Below are 23,409 nucleotides of genomic sequence, written 5' to 3' on the forward strand. Positions count from 1 at the left end.
ATCACCAATGTAGATTTGTAAGTACCGCAGTTTCATGCCATTCCACGAGCGTGCGCAATTTTAAAGCATGACATGTTGGGTATATTTACTCGCCATAACATCTTCTTTCATATATTATAAAACAATTGGCATATATATATATATATATATATATATTTTTTTTTTTTTTTTAATCAAAGAATCTAAAAAATATATATTCATTTTTAAAAACTGCACATTTCGATTTAGATTTTTGGCCAAGTGCATTTTGAATTTTCGTTACCAGAATTTTCATTTCGGTGCACCATTAATTTATTTATATATATTTTCATTTGTTATACATGGTGGCTAGGTCCATGGGATTCATCATCTTATTATATACAAACACCATATGGAACTCCGTTATTAGTACATTGAGTGCACACATGTATATATATACACACACACACACACACACACACACACACACACACACACACACACACACACACACACACACACACACACACACACACACACACACACACACACACACACACACACACACTACTTCTCATCATTGTGTCTTTTTAGCCCATTCATTTATTTCACCCAAAAGTCCTTCCATTCATTTCATTATTCAATCATTCTATTGTTCATCTTATCCACGTTATCACACCAGCAGGGATGGATGGGAGATCGGGTCAGTCCGACATGCTGGCTACATGTTGGGACTGGTGCAGTGAGTCCCTCTACCCTGTAGGAGCTCCCATCAATTAGTTTCTGCTGGTGCCGCCAGTGGTCAAGAGTCTGCTAACTTCCGGGACTCTGGTGGAACGCATATTGTGCTTGCCCTTCCGGGGGGGGGGGGGGGGGGGGGAGCGGGCGCATACCCAGTTAGTGCGTTCCCATTGACTCCCAGTGGAGTGCATCCTGCGCTCACTCTTCCTGGTTGGAGGGGCAGTCCAACCTCTTGGTGGAGAGCATCAGCCAGCATGTCAGGAGCGAGTCCATGGACTGCACATGCTGGCGTGCATTCCAGCCAGTGGAGAAGTGCAGAGTGACAGCTTAGAGCTGCATCATTGACCCAGTGGCCAGTATATCCTTGGACATGCCATGTCTGTCACCTTAGACTCAAACCTGTCCTTCCAACCCCATGTCCAATCGTTGGCAAACACATGCAGGCTCCACCTCCGTAACATCTCCAAAATACATACGTTCCTAACCCCAGACGCTACTAAACAACTCGTTCACTCCCTCATTATTTCACGTGTGGACTACTGCAACTCCCTTCTCACCGGCCTACCTCATCCACCTTACCAACCGCTCCTCTTCTGCCACCCCCCCTGCCAATCCCTCCACTGGCTCCCGATTGCCCAATGCATTAAATTCAAACTACTAACACTGACATACAAAGTCATTCACAATGCTGCCCCAAACTACCTCACTGACCTGATACCCAAATACCACCCAACCCGTAATCGTCGCTCCTCACAAGACCTACTTTCTAGCTCCCTGATCTCCACCTCCCACGCCTGACTGCAGGACTTCTCCAGGACTTCCCCCATCCTCTGGAACTCACTACCCCAATCCATCAGACTGTCACCTACCCTCACCTTTAGGCGCACTCTGAAAACCCATCTCTCCAGGGAAGCCTACCCCACCCTCACCTAACAGCCGATCTCCTCCACTCCTCCTACCACTCCATCCCCCACAGCCACTTCCTCCTGTACCACTTTCCCCTCACTCCTAGACTGTAAGCTCGAAAGAGCAGGGCCCTCGAACCCCTCGTGTAATGCTTTGTTACTGTATTGTCTCATGTTCTGTCCCCCACTATAATGTACAGCGCTGAGCAAACCTTTCTGGCGCTATATAAATACTGTATAATAATAATAATAACCATAAACATAGAATTAGGTTGCTGATACTGCCACATTTATGCAGGAGATGTAAGTCCACAGACACTCTGACAATCTCCTTTTTTTATATACCGTATTTGCCGGCGTATAAGACGACTGGGCGTATAAGACGACCCCCCTACTTTTCCTGCTAAAATGTAGTGTTTGGGCTATACTCGCCGTATAAGACTACCCCTCTTCCAATGCACACCAGTGGGAGGAATAGTGCCCCATCATTGATGTCAGTGGGAGGAATAGTGCCCCATCATTGGTGTCAGTGGGAGGAATAGTGCCCCATCATTGGTGTCAGTGGGAGGAATAGTGCCCCATCATTGGTATCAGTGGAAGGAATAGTGCCCCATCATTGGTATCAGTGGGAGGAATAGTGCCCCATCATTGGTATCAGTGGGAGGAATAGTGCCCCACCATTGGTATCAGTGGGAGGAATAGTGCCCCATCATTGGTATCAGTGGGAGGAATAGTGCCCCATCATTGGTATCAGTGGGAGGAATAGTGCCCCATCATTGGTATCAGTGGGAGGAATAGTGCCCCATCATTGATGTCAGTGGGAGGAATAGTGCCCCATCATTGGTATTAGTGGCAGGAATAGTGCCCCATCATTGGCATTAGTGGCAGGAATAGTGCCCTATCATTAGTATCAGTGGAGGAATAGTGCTCCATCATTGGTGTCAGTGGGAGGAATAGTGCCCCATCATTGGTATCAGTGGCAGGAATAGTGCCCCATCATTGGTATCAGTGGAAGGGATAGTGCCCCATCATTGGTATCAGTGGGAGGAATAGCGCCCCATCATTGGTGTCAGTGGGAGGAATAGTGCCCCATCATTGGTATCAGTGGCAGGAATAGTGCCCCATCATTGGTATCAGTGGGAGGAATAGTGCCCCATCATTGGTATCAGTGGGGGGAATAGGTGCCCCATCATTGGTATCAGTGGGGGGAATGGTGCCCCATCATTGGTATCAGTGGCAGGAATAGTGCCCCATCATTGGTGTCAGTGGGAGGAATAGTGCCCCATCATTGATGTCAGTGGGAGGAATGGTGTCCCATCATTGGTGTCAGTGAGGGGTGGAATAGTGCCCCATCATTGGTGTCAGTGGGGGGTGGAATAGTGCCCCATCGTTGGTGTCAGTGGGGGGGAGGAATAGTGCCCCATCATTGGTGTCAGTGGGGGGTGGAATAGTGCCCCATCATTGGTGTCAGTGGGGGGTGGAATAGTGCCCCATCGTTGGTGTCAGTGGGGGGGGGGGGGGGAATAGTGCCCCATCGTTGGTGTCAGTGGGGGGGGGGGGGGAATAGTGCCCCATCGTTGGTGTCAGTGGGAGGAATAGTGCCCCATCGTTGGTATCAGTGGGAGGAATAGTGCCCCATCATTGGTATCAGTGACACCAATGATGGGGCACTATTCCTCCCACTGAGACTTGCTGACCCTGTTCTCGTATGGTGCTGCTGCAGCCAGCATATGTGGTTGCAGCAGCACCTCTACACAGAACACTTACCTGCTGCTCCGGCACTCAATTTTCGCGGGGCCGCTCGGCTCCGCCCCCTCGCCGGTGATTGGCCGCCTGTGTGCCTTTCCTGAGCTACAGTTCTGGCGGCCAATCACCGGTGAGGAGGCGGAGCCGAGCAGCCGCACGAACATCCAGTGGCCGAACTGAAGGAGACGCCGCGCTTCCTGGACCGGATCGTCGTGGGACTGGATCCAGGTAAGAGACATCAGCCCCTGCAAACCCCTGTACTTAATGCCGCAGCCCCCCTAACATGTGTACCGGCGTATAAGACGACCCCCGACTTTTGAGAAGATTTTCAAGGGTCAAAAAGTCGTCTTATACGCCGGCAAATACGGTACATATGTATATGAAAGCTATGCTCTCTGCCTCCCTACAACTTAACATACTTTTTGTCATCAACTATCACCATTTTCAATAGCATCAGCTGCAGGTTAAGATAGATGAGATCACATGGATCTATATACAGGGTGCGGCAACATAACTTCCTTTTTTCAAAATGCAATAAAACCCATTTTATGAATCAGAATTGTTTTTATTGTCTTTAATAATGTAGGTACATATCTAAAGTTCTGTTTTACACAGTTTTGAAAATCATATCAGGTAGGTGACGCCCCCCATTGTCCATACACTGAATAATCCGATTTCTGGCGTTTTTCATGACCCTTACCAGCATAGCAGTGGGTATGTTGGCAATTTCTGCACAGATGTTGGCCTTTAAGGACCCTACAAGACCTGGACGGTTTACATAAACGCGGGATTTCAAAAAAAACCCACAAAAAAAAGTCGCAAGGGGCCAAATCGGGGGAGCGGGCTGGCCACTCCAAATCGCCCCTATTGAGATGAGGCGCTCCGGGAAGTGTTCTCTTAAAACAGCCATTGATGCTCTTGAAGTGTGAGCCGTTGCTCCGTCCTGTTGGAACCAAATGTCCCCTAAGTCCAATTCATCAAGTTGTGGAAAAACAAATTCCTCCAACATGTTCACATACCGGTCCTAATTCACTGTCACTGTGACCTCATTTTCTTCAAAGAACCAGGGACCAATAATCCCAGCTGAGGCAATTGCACACCACACTGTGACTTTAGATGAATGCAAAGGCCTTTGATGCAATTCTCGAGGATTGGCGTCAGCCCAGTAGCGCATGTTCGGTTTGTTGACGCATCCAGTCAAGTGAAAATGGGCTTCATCACTGTAAAAAACAATTACGTCCTCAGGGACGTTTTCGAGTACTGGCTCACATGCGTTCCTCCGAGAATTGAAGTCGCGTTCGGAGAGTTCTTGCACAATCGCCAACTTGTACGGATGGTAATTAAGGTCATCGTGAAGAATTCACCTCACTGAACGATCCGAAAGTCCAAGGGCAGGCGCATGTTTGCGCGCAGAACGCTGCGGGGATCGCAAGATTGAAGCTCTCACTGCTTCGATGTTCTCAGGTGATCTGATGGGTCGAGGGACTCCAGCTCTTCGTTTTGTCGTACTTGCGGTTTGTCTGAACGTAGTGACCCACGTAACAATTGATTTCCGGTCCGGGACACGGCCCAACATTGAAGCGATGTCGGAAGGCGCGTTGGGTTGCGATCACAGAAAATCCGTTCGAAAAGTAGGCCTCTACGGCAAACGCACGCTGCGCACTGTTCCAACGCATGATGATGACTGACCTGGAAGAGAACAAAAACTTTAGAACTACGCCTGTCTCCTGAGACCACTCCCGCCCCGCTATGGCCGCTACAGCCTGAATGGCACGAATTTCAAAAAAGGAAGCTATGTTGCTGCACCCTGTACTATAAATTATAGTAGAATAGAATCAAATATGTATAATATACTATGAAATAAACTTTCTATGTTCCTTTATGTACCTTTTATTGTATTTTATGATAATGTGTGTGTTTTTGTTACTATTAAATCAAATATTTAGAACAAACCATAGTATTATTTAAAGGGTGATTGTATTTATACTTATGTTTGGAAGAAGAGCTCATGTGGCGCTTATCTCCACCTCCGGGCGAGTCAATGACTGCCCACATGCAGCTTCTGGATAAGCCATTAGAGAGTATATAAGAAAGGGTACAGGCATTTGGTTTGCTGGCTCTGAGAAAGAGGCAAGTCCTCGAAAAACATTAGCCTGTTGGAAGTCCAGGGTTCCCATTGTGGACAGTCCCGTAGTGTGGATTGGACACTGCTGTTCTTTCATGATGTGCCTTTGACATTATTGTCATTTGTGAGTACAATACCTATTTTTATTGCTTTAATAAATGTTTTTTAAGGTAGTACATAGTTACATAGTTAGTCTGGCTGAAAAAGACAAAAGTCCATCCAGTTCAACCATTTAAAAAAAAAAAAAAAGTTATAATCCTATACCCACAGTTGATCCAGAGGAAGGCAAAACCCAGCAAAGCATGATCCAATTTGTTCCTGCAGGGGAAAAAATTCCTTAAGATCCCCCGAGAGGCAATCGGATATTCCCTGGATCGACTTTACCTATAAATGTTAGTATCCAGTTATATTCTGTGTATCCAAGAAAGAATCCAGGACTTTTTTTAAAGCAATCCACTAAGCTTGCCAGAACCAAATCTTAGGGGAGTCTATTCCACATTTTTACAGCTCTTACTGTGAAGAAACCTTTCCGCGTTTGGAGATTAAATTTCTTTTCCTCCAGATGTAAAAAAGTGCCCCCTTGTCCTCTGTGATGACCTCAGGGTGAAGAACTCTACACTGAGTTCACTAGTAATGCACTAGTCCGGTGTGCCCCGTTTTATCCAGTACATTTGGACTTCCCCGGTCCTTTGAGGGCAGCAAGGAGTGCACATCCCAGGACATCCATGATGTGGTTATAACCTATGTTGAGTCCATCCCGAAGCGCAGGAGCATTTGGGTTTGCTGTTTTCATTGAAAAAATTATGTAGCAGGCTAGTCCATATTGCTGAAATTTCATTGCAGCAACTCAAAATCGTACTCAGTAGTTTGTATGGCCCCCACATGCTTGCTTGTTTGCATGCCTGACAATGTTGGGGCATGCTCCTAATGAGACAACGGGTGGTGTCCTGGGGTATTTCACAATGGATCCAAGGATTTCATCCAGATACCGAATGGCAGTCAGGGTGCCATTGTCTAGCCTGTAGAGGTCTGTGCATCCCTCCAAGGATATGCCTCCCCAGACTATCACTGGCCCACCACCAAAACGGTCATGCTGAACGATGTTACAGGCAGCATAACGTTCTCCACGGCTTCTCCAGACCCTTTCACGTCTGTCACATGTGCTCAGGGTGAACCTGCTCTCATCTATGAAAAGCACAACGTGTCAGTGGCGGACCTGTCAATTCTGGTGTTCAATGGCAAATGCCAATCGAGCTCTATGGAGCACGACAGTGAACACATGGCCCACTAGAGGACGTCGGGCCCTTAGGCCACCCTCATGAAATCTGTTTCTGATTGTTTGGTCAAAGATTCACACCAGTGGCCTGCTGGAGGTCATTTTGTAGGGCTCTGGCAGTGCTCATCCTGTTCCTCCTTGTACAAAGGAGCAGATACCTGCTGATGGGTTAAGGACCTTCTGCAGCCCTGTCCAGCTCGCCTAGAGTAACTGCCTGTCTCCCGGAATCTCCTCCATGCTCTTGAGACTGTGCTGGGAGACAGAGCAAACCTTCTGGCAATGTCACGTAATGATGTGCCATCCTGAAGGAGGTGGACTGCCTGTGCAACCTCTGTAGGGTCCAGGTATCGCCTCATGCTACCAGTAATGACACTGACCCTAGCCAACTGCAAAAACAGAAAAAAATGAGTAGGGGAAAAAAAAAAATGTCAGTGGCCTCTACCTGTAAAACCATTCCTGTTTTGGGGGTCATCTCATTGTTGCCCATCAAGTGCACCCGTTAATTTCATTAACACCAAAATCAGCTGAAACTGATTAACAACCCCCTCTGCTACTTAACTGACCAGATCAATATCCCAGGAGTTTAACCATTTCAATACCGGGCAATTTTACACCTTCCTGCCCAACCATTTTTCAGGTTTCAGCGCTCTCACACTTTGAATGACAATTGTGCAGTCATACAACATTGTACCCAAACTAAAATTTTATCATTTTCTGCACACAACTACAGCTTTCTTTTGGTGGTATTTAATCGCCACTGGGGTTTTTTTTTTTTGCTAAATTAACAAAAAAAGACCAAAAATTTTGAAAGAAAAAAAAAAAAAAAAAAAAAAAAACACACGTTTTTCTTTGTTTCTGTTATAAAAGTTAACAAATAAATAATTGTTCTTCATAAATTTAGGCCGAGATGTATTCTGCTACATGTCTTTGGTGAAAATAACCCAAATTAGGATGCATTATTTAGTTTGTAGGAAAGTTATAGAGTTCACAAACTATGGTATAGATCTGAATATTGATCAATCCTGAAGTACTGACAGCCAATCTAATTTCTTGAGGTCCAAGAATGTCAGAATAGTACAGATATCCCCCAAATGACCCCTTTTTGCAGAGTAGACAGTCCGATGTATTTCATAAGAGGAATGGCGAGTTTTTTGAAGTTGTATTTTTTTTGTCATAATTTTTCGGAAAATGAAAACAATTATTTTCACTATTTTTTTTTTTTACATACTGTCACCAGTGCAGTACAGCGTCATCATATAACTGGCATGGCGGTGAACAGGGACACTGACTGGTGACAGTATGAAAAAAAAAAAATATACTGTATATATAATTTTTTTTAATTATTTTTAAATTTTTATTACATTTTTTTAAGATTTATTTTTCATATTTTACTATGACCAAAGTAGTACAATGTTACCATAGTAACATTGTACTACTTTGGGGAAGTGATCAGTATTTTTTTTTTTGTGCTTAGCTGTGATTTGGCCACAGCTAATCACATGACATGTGCATGTGACCTGCTGTGACCATTCACAGCTAGGCACTAGTATACAATGGATGGCATGAATGAAGCCATCTATTGTATACAAATGTCATGTGACCTGCTGTGATTGGTCACAGCAGGTCACATGGTACCGGCAACAGGGGCCGCTACTCAGATCTGTCATCGGCCGTGTCCGAGGTACACGGCCGGTGACAGATCGCGCCGCTGTGTTGCTCTGCAACCACGCGAACTGCGCATGTGGGGGAGCACGCCAAATGGCGTGCACCCCGAAAGCTGAAGCATTTTTGCAGCCGCCAAACGGCTATAGGCCGGGCGGCTAATGGTTAATTGACTTGATGTTATACTTGATAAAAAAAAAAAAAATCCTTTAATTTTTTTTGAACAGTGTATTTTAATTAAAAATTACTTCTAAAACTAAATCTGCAGCCACTGTCATTTTCACAAAGTATCAATAAATTCAAAAGAATTATGGCAACCTGGAGATATTCTAGACAGCATTGGTGTACAGGAAGTCTCAGAAATTGTATTTTTTGCTTGTGTGATGGCTCACTGCTTTTCTCAGAGGTCAGTACTGTGGGTCTTTTCCCATGGTTGCGGACTGAACCATAAACGTATATCTGTGTGCAGGCGGATAAATGGACATACGTTAATTTATGTTCGCAGGAAAAGAAAAAAAGAAAAAAAAAAAAAATGAAGGTCTGCGTCCTTTCATTTCTGTGAAGATAAACGGATGTAAACTGAAGGCAGAAGTACAAATTAGTGTAAACTGAACTCGATCAACTGCTTCAAGACCACCCTCCTGCAATGTACTGCAGCAGCCGAGCGGCAGCTACAGGCAAAGCAACGCCCCCCCCCCACCCCCACCCACGACTGCTGTGTCCAGCTGAACGGGACCCGGTGATCATGTGATCGTTATGCGATCAATGTAAGCAAAGCTGTTATGAATCAATCTCATTCATGACAGTCCTGCTTCTCTCTAGTGAGTTGTGATTGGCCCACAGCCGTCACATGATACATGAGGACGATCACAGCACTCTGTACCATGTGACCAGCTCCAGCCAATCACAGATCACTATCTTGAGCTGCCAAAAACCTAACTTATTCATGACCTAATCTTGCGTTGCTTCCTATTTTGGGGTGTGAACGCGCTGCCCTCCCCCCCATTCGGTGCAGGGAGAGAAGAGCAAACACTGCACCAAGTAAAAGCACTACATTTTACACACAGGTTAGAGTAGCACATTTAACCGTTTGATCGCCCCTATTAACCCTTTGATTGCCCTGTCACCCAGCCAGTGCCATTAGTACAGTGTCAGTATATAACATTTTTCACTGATCACTGCATTCCTGCCACTAGTAACATCAGATGGCCTCAGGGTCTGTAAGTGCCCCTCCCAGCCAGGGTCAGCTAGCATTAGATTGCCCGCACACTATCACACTCACGCTATAGGTCGCTGATCACCGCCATTACTAGTTTAGTGTTTGTACGGATCAATATAATGATCATGAACAGAACTATACTAGTGTCTCCTTTGTATAGTGCCCCCAAAAACACAGTGTTAGCAGGATCAGCTCCCTTCACTGCCAGCTGTAGTGTTTAGCCCTTCTGCTATTTTGTACAGATTTGTACCAATTGATTGTGGGACAAGACAATTTATACGTACAACAATGCATCGCCGCCCACCTAAATTCAGCTCTTCCCAGACAAAATCGCATGGAAAACTATCACGATTTCTAATTTAAAACTTTTCTGGGCCTAACCCTCAACATGGACATTACAAATACAGAATGAATAGCAGTCATATTGCCAATTCATCGTATGCCCGTGTTCTCTGCTGTTACATATATGTCCAACATGGGCCAGCAATGTACTGTACTGTACACTGTACAGGCATCATCCTGGTATCGTCTACTTTCCAAAAAGGGGTCATTGGGGGGGGGGGGGGGGGGGGGTATTTGTACTATCCTGGCATTTTAGGGCCTCAGAAACTGTGATAGGTAATGGGGAAGTGATCTGAGGAAATATGCCCTTTGAAAGCCTGGAGGTGGTCACTGGATTTTGGGGGCTTGTATGTAGCTAGGCTGCCAAAAAGTCTCTCACATGTGGTAACCCCATACTTGGGAGCAGTAGAAGAATGTGTTTTGAAGTGTTATTCCATATGTACCCATGGCATGCATGAGCAATATATCATTAAAGTGCCAATTTTGTGTAAAAAAAAAAAAAATTGTGGCAAAAAATAAAATGTTCCATGGACTTAGCATGCCTCTCTGCAAAATCCTTGGGGTGTCAACTTTTCAAAAAGGGGTCATTTGAAGGGGTGGGGGTTGTACTGCTCTGGCATTTTAGCACCTCAATAAATGTGATAAGCAGTCAGAAAGTAAAAGTTACGTAAATTCCAATATATATACACCATAGTTTATAGACGCTATAACTTTCACACAAACCAATATACATGTATTAAGATTTTTTTTTTTACCAAAGACATATAGCAGAATTCATTTTGGCCTGCGTATATTGGATATTTTTTATAACCAAAAGTGAAAAATATAGGGGGGGTTTTTTTCAACATTTTCGGTATTTTTTTGGTTTATAGCGTAAAAAAAGTGTGAAAAAAAGGACAAATTTCATTTGGGTACAGCATTGCATGACCGCACAATTACCAGTGCCAACAGCAAAAAATAGCCTGGTCATGAAGGGGGTTAAATCCTCTGGAGGGCAAGTGGTTAAAGTGTAACTAAAAGGCAACATCGTTTTTCTTTCATTTTGGATTAAGGAACGTTTGTAACCCCTTTTAAATTTTTTTGGCCATCTGGAATTTTCCCTTGACTTCTTGTCCCAGAACCAAAACAGGAAGTGAAAAGAAATCCCTCCAACATGAGAGAATCCCAGGGTGTCACCATTGGAAGATTTCCCCTCTATTACTGTTTTGAGGTCAACCCATTTCCTTTTACTTTCACTTTGGATGATAATGGTAAACAGGACGAATAGAGAGTATTAGTCTTCCTAAGGGCTTGTTCACACTTGGCTGTTTTGCCAACGCTTGCCAAATGCCCCTATAGCGTTTGGCAAGCGTTGGTCCAGCGTTTGCGGAGCGTTTTTAAACGCTCCGCAAACGCCCGGCGTTTGCGGAGCAGCACCATAGACGAGAATAGGAGGCTTCAACGCCTCCTGACTCGTCCATTTTGCCGTGACGCAAACGCTCCCGTTAGAACAGCACCATGTGCTGCAATGTGCAGAATTGGCAGAGGCGTTTGGGAAGTGGTAAAAATGCTTCCCAAACGCCTCTCTGCCGCCTGCACACAGCGCTAGTGTGAACGTAGCCTGACAGGGACACAGACAGTGATAAAAACTGACGTGTTCTAATTCCTCTCCACTCTATCCAAAACTAAAAAAAAAAGTTTTGCCTTTAGTCAGGGCTCGATAAGTCGCCATGGCAACTAGAAATTGCGTCCTGACACCTGGGGTTTGTCAGCCATCCGCTGGCAGGCAATGGGACGCAGCTCTTAAGGAAATCCCTGCAGCCTAATCTCCTAGCTGTTCTCTCACAGCAGCCAATCACAGCTCAGTGATAACACAGGGCAGCAGGCTCAGCCTCCTCCCCTCCATCCAATCCCTGGCCAGGGCTGTGTGTGAAGTTTTCTGTCCCCACCCTCTCTCACTGGCCAGCGCCGAGTGTGAAGTGTTCTGGTCCCACCCTCTTTCTGGCAGATGGTGATGGCAGCTCTGGGGATGTGTTCCAGGACATCGGTGGCTCTGAGCAGTGTGGTGATGAAGCTGCACCTGGTGGTTCGTAGTGGACAGCAGTGAGCAGAGGAATGAGGTGCCCACCAGAGTGATCTTGACTCTGCTGGGTGGAGGGGAGACCATTGTCTGAGCACATGTGTCTAGGAGAGGGCCTCACTGATCCAGGGATGTTGAGTTCCTATCGCCTAAGACATGTTTTTTTTTTTTATACCTTCAGCCCTGCTGCAGGCAAGCAGAGGGTTCATCTGTCACATGGAAGCAAACGGTGGCAGCGCTGCCACTGATTGCTTCCACACAGTACCAGCCTCTCTGCCCCCTCGTGTGAACCTCTCCCCGCCCACTATCTCCCAGGCTCCGCTTGCCCATCTGCGGGCTTGGCTCACCGCTGTCAGCTAGAGTGGAGGGGAGATTTTTTTTTTTTTTTTTATTAAATTGTAAAAAATTAAAAGTTACACCTGAGCACATAACATCCCGCCCACGCCCCCCAAAAAATTAGCCCCCCCCACATACAAAAGCACACGCTGGGGCGCCTACGCATGGAAAGCCAATTGCGATACATATGTTGCATATCGCCGCACACACCAGGATGAGAGCAAAAATTCTAGCACCAGATCTCCTCCATAACACTAAATTGATGACCTCTAAGGGGCTTTAAAAGCATCACCTATAGAAAATTTAGGGTATTGAAATTCGTTGCCATTTCACAAGTGCACGGAAGTTTAAGGTTTGACATGTTAGATATCTATTTACTCTATGCAACCTCATCTTTTATATTTTTCAAAAAAATAGGGTAATTTATTGCTTTTTGTGTGCCCTAAAAATCAACTTTTGCAAAAATTACAACTACCACCTTTATTCTCTAGGGTCTCTGATTTCAGAAAATATATGTTAGGGGTTTTATGCAATCTTCAGGGATAAAATTATTTTTTTAATCTTGTACAAAAAAAAAAAAAAAAAAAAAAAACGCAAAAATGGCTCTGGCAGCGAAAGGGATAAAGGATCAGCCCAACACTCCCCTTTCCTGAGGAGCAGCCAATCGGTGCTCATCACACTCTGTCCTCCCTGCTAGTCCCTGGATGCGGTGCAGGAGACAGGTAGGGGGAGGGGGAGGAGGAGATAAACAGTGCAATGTTAAAAATCCTACACATTTAAGTCGCTATAAAATCCCTTTTGTTTTTAAAACAGTCCTAAAATCACCTGATTTAAATATGGTTTTGGTTAAAATTAATTTTTTCATCTGGACAAGTAGATTGTCACGAGGGACAAGTAGATTGGCGCATCGATTTATTCCCTGGACAAGTAGTTTCGTTCAAAAATTTCCACACCCTTGCGATCATATATGGGGCCCCTGTATTATACCAATGGGGGGACACTTTTCCTCTCTGCGGGGGGTACTGTATTGTATCATATGAGGGGGGCTGTACTGCAGGGCTCGACAAATCCCAGATCACCATGGCAACTATAAATTGTACTCTGAAGCCTGGGCTTTTGTCAGCTGTCTGCCATCAGGCACCAGGACACCACTTTATTGATCCAGGGATTTGAAATCTCTGCGGCTTAATCTTTTATTTGTACCTCTCGGTGTGTACAGACAAGAGGCATTCTAATTGGTCATTACGTGGACAGCACTGACCAATCAGAATCTGTCTAGCCTGTCCTGTCAGTACTGGGAAGAGAGAAAACTGCAGAGATTTCATTCTATCAAAAACTGGCTCCTAGATTTAAAGCAAATTTGTCAAGCCCTGCCTTTAGTTATACTTTAAAGATGGCCATGCAAACTGATGTAACCTGAACCAAAAAAGTTTTGTTGTGCACAATGTGACTGAACTGACAATGCTTGTGTCAAAGGACCCCAAGTTACAAGTCCTAGGCATTCCCAACAACAGAAATGTCAGTTTTGGGTTAAATACTTCTTAGGTTCCATGCACACTAGGTGTTCAGCCCTGATGTACAAGGGTCCAGCATTTAGCTTTGGGTGGAGGTAGGATGTCCAGACCCCTTCCAGCAGCTGGACAGGGGTGGACTATATGCACTCAGTGGTATTCGTGGTAGTATGCAGAGTAAAAGTCAGCACTAGAGTACTTAGGTTTAGGACAGTAAGTGCTCAGGGTCAAATGCAGGAACACAAGAAGCCTGTGTTGCATGTATTCATTCCTGGGAGAACACTACTCTAAACGGAAGTACCACTGAGTGCACTGCTCAGTCCTGTCAAGCCACAGCAGCCATCAGCCTCCAAAAGAGTTTGAAAGTAAACCTGTGCCCTCCACCTGCAGCTAAATGCCCAGCCTGCATGGGTCCTAATGCCTGGTTCACACGTTTTTTAGATTTGCAGAAATGCACTACAGTCCAATTAACAGTTTCCTATGGGACATGTTCACATCTATATTTTCAGGCGCTGTCACCACTCACTATTACACCCAAATGTTGTAAACAGGTAAAGCTCCATCCCTTTTGGTTAGTGTTGGAACAAGCCTGTTCCCACCTACATTTCTATTGGCTCCTTACTTTGGTAAGTTGCCTTGCTGGCCAATAGGAATGTGTGGAGGTTGATGCAGCAGGCAAGTTCTATCACCACCCAAATTTGTCCCAACTTTACTCGTTTAAAGTGGCCCAGCATTTGGCTGTAGCTAAGGGCAATGAGAGCTCCTACAGATACAGTATATACAAAGTGAATGCAGAACTCCTGATCTGCCTACTAGTTCTGAGTCAGTGCCTCAGAAAGTATGGAAGGAGACTGCCAGAACATCATCATCTGAAAAACCTGGGGACGTACATGTAATGTCTTATAAAAGGAACTTCACTCCCATTTTGTTTCTTTTCAATACCCGCTACTGGTTTGCTGGGTTATTCTAAAAAAAGCAAAAAAAAAAAAAAAAAAGCAAAATTCACACACTCAGCGGCATCTTATAGTGATCTGCTGTGCCCCCGCTGACATGCAACTCTTGGACATCAGGAGCCGTCTGTCTCTTCCTGGTTCTTGCAGCCAGTCCCCTGATGATGCTTATGTGTCGCTGTGGGGTTTATTTACTAAACCTGGTTGACTCAGAATCTTGTCCACTTCTGCATAAAAACCAATCAGCTTCCAGGTTTTATTGCTAAAGCTTAACTGAACATGCTGAGGTTAGAAGCTGATTGGCTACCATTCACAGGTGCCCAAGATTCTGAGTCAACCAAGTTTAGTAAATAAACCCCTGTGTGTCATCAGGGGGCCAGCTGCAAGAACCAGTGGTATGTGTAATAATTACTTTAGTTTCAGAATAGGATTTTTATTTCTTAAGAAATACTTGTGATTCTATCCAAGTGAGATCTCATTGTTAGGAACATTGTGATTAGGAAAATAGGTTTCTAGATTGAATATGATGAGCTGTAAAAAATGTTAACATTTTGAGATATACAGTATATCTACCTTGATTAATATCTAAATATACATTACATGGATTGGATGGATTGTAACCCTTATATAAATCACTTATTATAAATATCTTATTATCCATGTATACAGATATACACACTATATCCACAAGGTGACCGCATGGATCAGGGGTGGCGAACACGCGGCTCTCGAGCCACGTGCGGCTCCCGGCCAAAATGAATGCGGCTCTGGAGCGGCCGGTCCGGTATTTCCACCGCGGCCGTGTCAGAATACCGGGCCGGCCGCTCAGCTCTGCAGCGGGACCTTATGGAGATGACTGCTGACCTTTGGGGAGGTGGGGAGCGGGTAACTGAATTTGACAGGTACCCGCTCTTACTTCTTTGACCTTACCTGTTCCTCTATCCAGCGGCGCGCTGTCTTCCCGGCTTCTGTAGTGTGGGCACTGGGCATGACAGCCGGGTGCCAAGTGCGCATGCGCAAGAAGCGGTGCTTTTTGTGAATGGTAAGGCGGTACCTGGGACACATGACAGATCCCAGAAGCCGCCGGACCAATCACAAAGCGCAAGTGCTTCTCGCTCATGCGCACTGGGCACCCGGCTGTCATGCCGAGCGCCATTACAGAAGCCGGGAAGACAGCGCGCGGCTGGATCGAGGAACAGGTAAGATCAAACAAAAACTCTGTGGAAGTAAGAGCGGGTACCTGTCAAATTCAGGTACCCGCTCCCCACCTCCCCAAAGGTCAGCAGTCATCTGTACTGTCCGCAGTCTCTAGTCATCCCTGTGCTGTCCGCAGTCTCTGGTCATCCCTGTGCTGTCCGCAGTCTCTGGTCATCTCCTGTACTGTGTCTGCAGTCCATTAGTTCAGAATTTTTTGGTGTGGCTCTCTGACTTTCACAGTTTAAAATTTTGGCTCTGTGTGTCTAACTTGTTCGCCACCCCTGGCATAGATGTATGCTTTTGCATACACATTTTCTAGCTATTAACTGAAGAAAGTAGAATACATTACTCTGTACTTTATTTCTGCCTACAGCCCTGAAGGGTGACTGCTCCTGAAACACAATGGCTGTTCTGTATCGCATAAACACCTTTACTGGACTATTGCTTCCTACATCCTAGGGCTGAAAGAACCAGGAGGGGCAGTCAGCCCCGTGCAATTACTTATGTGCATTTTTTTAGCTGGGCATACATGGATCTTTTTTTAATTTTCTCCTCAGTCAATAGGCTGATCAAAAAAATAAACATATTTGCCCATCCACACAAATGAGGTGGATGTAGAAATCCGCCCTGCTGCACTATTGTATTCTGACAGCAGGGACACCTTGGCTGTTAGAATTCACTGATTAGCACTGCAGCTGCTGATCGAGCAAAAATTTACCAACATTTCCCATTCAAGAGGAGTCCATCATTCAATTGGCTTCTCTTGAAGGAGAATGGCTATAGACGAAATTAAATTTGGCCGCTCCCTGCTGAACTTGCCAAAATTTCAAACCATGTTTGGCCAGCTTTAGATTGCTGACCCAAAGCCTGCTGAGATGAATGACACCAGTATCCTAGGAGGCCATGAACACTTGGGCGCTATGTCATTCTGGCTTAGGCAAGACCAGAAGGGGAAGGATTCATATTATGGAAGGTGGGTGTAGGGAGTGAAATTCAGCTTTAACTACACTCTAGGGATCTTGCACATTGCAGCTTGAAAAAGCCCAGCACAGCGGTTTTTTTATGGAGGTGAAATGTAGACCATTATATACAATGTGCCCTTGCACACAGGTGAGCAAATAAGCACCACGTATTTCTCAGTACAAAAAAAAAAAAAAAAGGGAAGGAAAACCTGCATATTTGGTCAGCTGTTGCCACCAAATATTTGCATAAAAATTGATGAATTTTCCCTAAGAATATATTGTGAACTTTAATATGTGCTAAACACCTAGAACTATGCTAAAAAGCACCTTCATCCCAACCTATCCTTCCAGCCCCAAGTCCAATCTTTAACAAACTCGTGCAGACTCCACCTCCGCAACAATCGCCAAAATACGTACGTTCCTAACCCCAGAAACCACTAAACAGCTCATCCACTCCCTCATCATATCACGACTCGACTACTGCAACTCCCTCCTCACTGGCCTGCCTCGCCGCTGGCTATCCCAGCTTCAGTCGATCCTGAATACGGCTGCCAGACTCATTCACCTTTCCAACCGCTCCGTCTCCGCCACCCCCCTCTGCCAATCCCTCCACTGGCTTCCGATTGCGCAACGGATCAAATTCAAAATCCTAACACTGACGTACAAAGCTGTCCACCATACTGCCCCGTACTACATCTCTGACCTAATATCCAAGTACCACCCAGCACGCACACTCCGCTCCTCACAAGACCTCCTTCTCTCTAGTTCCCTGGTCTCCTCCTCCCATGCCCGCCTCCAGGACTTCTCCAGGGTGTCACCCATCCTCTGGAACTCCCTTCCCCAACCCATCAGATTATCACCTACTCTCCTCTCTTTTAGGTGCACCCTGAAAACCCATCTCTTCAGGGAAGCCTACCCCACCCCCTGCTAACTTGCCGACCTCCTCCACTCTTCCTACCACTCCATCCCCCACAGCTATCTCCTCCTGTGCCACCATCCTCTTCCTCCTAGATTGTAAGCTCGAAAGAGTAGGGCCCTCAATCCCCTCATGTTTTGCATTGTATTGGTATTGTTCTGTCACATGTTCTGTCCCCCTTTGTAATGTACAGTGCTGAGTGAACTATTGGCGCTTTATAAATACTGTATACTAATAATACTGCATCCTGGTGCCATCTCTTCCCCAGGAAAGCATCTCACACAACCAGCCAGCCACATGATGTAAAAGAAAGCAGGCTTAGTCACCCCAGGCCACACTCTTCCACTGATCTGAGGTCCACATCTGATGATCACCTTCCCACCATAGGAGCCTGTGTGGACACAGGTCAGCATGGACACCCTGACCGCTCTGCAGCTACACAGCCCCATACACAACAAACTATGATGGCCATTTCTTTCCATACATCAACTTCAGGGAAAACATGTTCATTTGTTGCCTAATATACCCATCTACTTTCAGATGGGATTGTAATGAGATAATCAATGTTATTCAATTAGCTGTCAGTGTTTATAAAGTTATGGCTGATCTGTGTATACTGCACACTCCTCTGATACTTGTAGTTCTCCTTGATGATGAGGTCAGTCAGGCCCTCACGTTTCCTGACAGGTCCCAGATGTCTGCCCTCCTCACACCTTCACCTGCCCAGTGCTGAGACCCCCCTCCCTCCATTGCAGGCAGGCGTACACAAAGCTCTGGAGAAGGCCCACTCACTGACCTCAGAAGTCTTCCAACCCCACAGCGGTATACACGAGGCGATATCCTCTAGCTGCGCACATACATGACACAATACGACACCCGGCACAGTCCGCAGTGTGAGAATGAAACTTCCCGCGCTCTATGGGATGGCGCGCTCTGCAGCTCCGACAGCCAGCCAATCAGAGGACTGGAGACAGGCCCCGGTACTCGGCGCTCTGGAAGATGACGTACACAGTGGTCACGTGAGACAAGCCTCTCCTTGAGGAATAGCCGGGGTAGGCTGGGTAATGAGCGGATTAGTAGATGGCAGAGAGTGGAGAGAGGTGACTGGTGTCAATAGAACTAGTGCAGAGGGGATGTGTGTCCCTGACCCCTGTGTATGTACAGCAGGGATAGGGGGAGGGGTGGCAGACTGCTGGGTCTCAGGTAGTTGGAGTCATTTCTGGTGCAGAGGTTAGATCTCAGGTCTGTATGATGTATTATGGTTCTCTATGTGCTCTGTGTACACTGCAATGGAGCTGTGCAGAAACATACACATGGGGGCTCATTTACTAACACTGGAGAGCGTAAAATCTGGTGCAACTCTGCATAGAAACCAATCAGATTCCAGGTGTTATTGCCAAAGCTCCACCATTTTCCCCCCAAAGCTCATCCACTTGAGGATTTACCCCCCCCCCTTCCTGACCAGATCATTCCAATACAGCGCTGCATTACTTTGACAATTGCACGGTCATGCAACGCTGCACCCCAATTAAATTTGTCCTTTTTCCCCCCCCACAAGTAGAGCTTTCTTTCAGTTGGATTTGATCACCTGTGCGGTTTTTTTAATTTTTTGCACTATAAACAAAAAAAGACCAACAATTTAAAAAAAAAATATTTTTGACTTTTTGCTATAAAACATATCCAATAAAAACATTAAAAAAATTAAATTTTGTCATATACTTAGGCCAAAATGCATTTTTTTACGTCTTTGCTAATAAAAAAAAAAAAAAACTAGGTGTACCTCAGTGTACAAATGCCTCGGTTAACATAGTTTTTGGTTTACGAATGAAAATCCATTTAAAATAATGCCTCGGTTTACACAATTTTTACAAATTTTTTTGCAGTGTGAAGTGTATGTCGGTGCTGATTTTTAAATGCAATTGCCAGCTTTTTTTTTCTTCACTATAGCTCACAGAATTAGCTGTCACTTTCCCCGGAGTTAAAGGAAGCTTTGTTTCTTTTAACTCTGGGAAATAAAAGGAAACTTTCTTTCTTTTTAGCTGGGGGGAAAGTGACAGCTGAATCTCTGAGCTATAGTGAAGGAAAAAAGCAGTAATTACATTTAACATACGGCACCATAAAAACATAAAAAAAACAACGCCGGGTCCCCTCTCCCATCCATACCATGCCCTTCGGGTCTAATATGGATTTGAGGGGAACTCCCACACCAAAATTTAAAACTAAATGGTGTGGTCCCCCCCAAAATCCATACCAGACCCTTATTCGAGCTTGCAGCCCGGCAGGTCAGGAATGGGGGGGGGATGAGCGAGCGCTTCTCTCCTGCACCATAGTTGGCCACATGCCCTCAACATAGGGGGGTGCTTTGGGGCCGGGGGCTCCCCCCCAAAGCACCTTGTCCCCATGTTGATGGGGACAAGGGCCTCCTCATCCCCACAACCCTGGCCGGTGGTTGTGAGGGTCTGCGGGCAGGGGGCTTACCTCGGAATCTGCTCGCTCGTCCCCCCCTTGCCTGACATATCGAGCTGCATGCTCAGATAAGGGTCTGGTATGGATTTTGGGGGGGACCCCCATGCATTTTTTTTTTTTTTAATTTTGGCATTGATGTTCCCCTCAAAATTCATACCAGACCCGAAGGGCTTGGTATGGATGGGAGGGGGAACCCCACACAGGTTTTTAATTAATTTTATTAATTGCCGGAAATTCTTTTACATTCAGCTGTGAACAGCCGATTACTGTGAGCAGCCATGATAACGCGATCACTGTGACCAAGCATAGCGATCACATGATTGCAATGTAAACAAAACTGTCCTGAATGGCTTCCATTCATAACTGCTTGCTTACGGTTGTGAAGCTGTGATTGGGCTACTGCTATCACATGGTACCTGATACCCTGTACCATTTGGTTAACTGTAGCCAATCACAGTCAACAGTAAGAAAGCTGTCATAAATTGAAAGGCATTCATGGCAGTGCTTATAACAGTGATCTGCTGTATAAAGCAATACCAGTGTAAAAAAAAATCCATGATTACTGTTACTGGTAACTAGGTATCATGTGATCCCTATGATTGGTCTTAGTGATCACATAATTCCAGTGTAAAACAAAGCAGTCATGAATGGTTTCCATTTATGACTGCTTGCTTACTGTTGTGAAGCTGCGTTGGTACCTGGCTATTTGTACCATCTGATTAGCTGTAGCCAATCACAACATATCAACATAACTAAGCTGTCATGAATGTTAACCTATTCATGACAGCTAAAGCTATTGCTTAAAACAGTGTCTTTCACTGTTATAAGCAATAACAGTGTAAAAAAAAAAAAACCCTAATGATCCTCCCAGAGTAGTATTGTCACAATGGTGACACAGAACTATACTGATGAAAATAATTTAAATATATATATATATATACACACTCTTTTTTTCCACATATTGTCGCCAGTCAGTATCCCTGATCACCTCCAAACCAGTCATATGACAATGCTGTACTGCACTGGCGACAGTATGTAGGGATTTTTAAATTTTTCTTGCTGTCTACTTTTCATAAAGGGGTCATGTGGGGGGGGGGGGGTATTTTTTACTGCCCTGGCATTTTAGAGCCTCAAAAAATGAGATCAGCAAAGCCGTCAGTACGTCAGGATTGGTCAATTTTTCAAATATAATTTTATATATATATATATAATTTTTTTTATTTTTTATTAATAACCAAAGACGTGTATCAGAATATATTTTGGCCTAAATTTAGGAAGAAATTATATTGTATTGGATATGTTTTAGAAAAGACAGTGGAATATATATATTTTTTAAAATTTTCATATTTATAATAAAAATGTAAAAAAAGTGCAAAAGTAGCACAGTGCTGAATAGCAAAAAAAATGCTTTGGTCATTAAGGGAGTAAAACCTTCCAGAGGGCAAGTAGTTAGAAACCCATCGTGTTTGTTTCCCTTCAACATTGGAAGATGTCAACCAGTGCTATCAGCACAGAACTGGTGGAAGCCAGTAGGACCCAGGTACACCCATCTACTGTCCAAAGAAGTCTGGCCACAAAGAAGTCTCAGCACAAAAACTTAGGAACTGGGGTGGAGAATAATAGCAGCAGGTGCTCGGGATGAGTCAAACTTTGAAATATTTGGCTTTAGCAGGAGGCAGTTTATTCCTCAAAGGGCAAGAGAATTGTACAATAATGAGTGTCTGCCGGCAACAATGAAGTATGGTGGAGGTTCCTTGCAAATTTGGGGCTGCATTTCTGCAAATGGAGTTGGGAGATTCAGTCAGGAACAATGGTGTCCTTAATGCTGAGAAATCCATCAAGTCTGTCTGGGATTACATGAAGAGACAAAAGGATATGAGGCAGACTACATCCATAGAAGATCTGTGGTTCTCCAAGATGTTTGGAACAACCTATCTGCCGAGTTCCTTCAAAAACTCTGTGCCCAAGCACTGTGTGCACCTAGAAGAATTGATGCTGGTTTGAAATATTGATTTGATTTGGATTTCTCTTCTGTTCGTTTACTTTGTGTTTTGTTAATTGTAAAAAATAAGCTATTTACACTTCTATTTCTGAAACCATACTTAATTGACAGCATTTTTTCAAAACTGCCTAAAACATTTGCCCAGTATTGTATATCCCTTGTGCTAATTACTCTTCTTTTTGGAGAAAATTTTCCTCTGTTCTAACCCCATCCTTGCAGGGGCGTATCTGCCACGAGGCAAACAAGGCATCTGCCACGAGGCAAACAAGGCATCTGCCTCGGGCGGCATTTTTCAGGGGGGGCGGCATCGCCCCCAGGCAGAAGGGACCAGTGCCTTCACGGCAAATGGCTGTGCTTGGCCAGGGGGGCGTGCTTGTGTGTGCTAGAGCTGGGCGTGTTCTGGTGGGTTCGTGTGTGTGCTCGGCGGCGAGGATGGGTGAGGAGACAGAGAACCTGTCAGCCATGGGGCCGCCTGGAGAGGGGGCCGGGTGGCACATAGAGGACTGTGCATTTCTCGGTTGCTCTATGTGCCGCCTGGTCGCCTCTCCTATCCATCTCCTGCATGAGATCCTGTATGCTCCCCCACGCCCCCCCCCTCCAGCACTGCAGGGGATCTGTCAGCATATGCTGTCCCCAGTTCTGACAGTCCCCCCCTCACACAGACAGGAGAGGAGAAGAAAGCTGCCCCTCCTCCTGTGTCTGCCCTGTTCACACTTCCAGCCAGCCTCCTCTCTCTCTCTCTCTCTCTCTCTATTCCTCTCTCTCTCTCCTCTCTCTCCCTCTCTATTCCTCTCTCTCTCCCTTCCTTCTCTCTCTCTTTCTCTTCCTCTCCCTCCATCCCTCTCTCTTTTTCTCCCCTCTCCCTATATCCATCTCTCTCTTCTCCCTCTCTCTTCTCCCTCTCCACCCCCCTCTCTCTTCTCTCTCTCCATCACCCTCTCTCTCTCTTTCTCCATTCTCCCTCTCTCTTCTCTCTCCCCCTCTCTCTCCGCCCTCTCTTTCTCCCCCCTCTCTTCTCTCCCCCCCTCTTCTTTCT

General features: G+C 45.4%; 2 protein-coding genes across 3 annotated transcripts in view; one reads left to right on the forward strand and one right to left on the reverse strand.

Annotated features, from left to right (window-relative positions):
• Positions 1–18,909, reverse strand: part of LOC149441391 (DNA polymerase alpha subunit B-like) — a gene marked incomplete at its 3' end in the record, with an annotated part of 92,876 nt that extends 73,967 nt beyond the window's left edge. Inside the window, exon 1 of the mRNA XM_089657397.1 lies at positions 18,702–18,909. The remainder of the gene's footprint in view (positions 1–18,701) is intronic.
• LOC149441392 (solute carrier family 22 member 6-A-like) overlaps positions 18,884–23,409 on the forward strand; it is a 65,195-nt gene continuing 60,669 nt past the window's right edge. For both annotated transcript variants that reach the window (XM_089657400.1, XM_089657401.1), the window contains exon 1: positions 18,884–18,957. The gene's annotated coding sequence lies outside the window, so the exon portion shown is untranslated. The remainder of the gene's footprint in view (positions 18,958–23,409) is intronic.

This window comes from Staurois parvus, unplaced genomic scaffold (genome assembly GCF_062004578.1).
Source record: "Staurois parvus isolate SC_StPar_1 unplaced genomic scaffold, SC_StPar_1.0 ptg000989l, whole genome shotgun sequence".
Classification (NCBI taxonomy): domain Eukaryota; kingdom Metazoa; phylum Chordata; class Amphibia; order Anura; family Ranidae; genus Staurois; species Staurois parvus.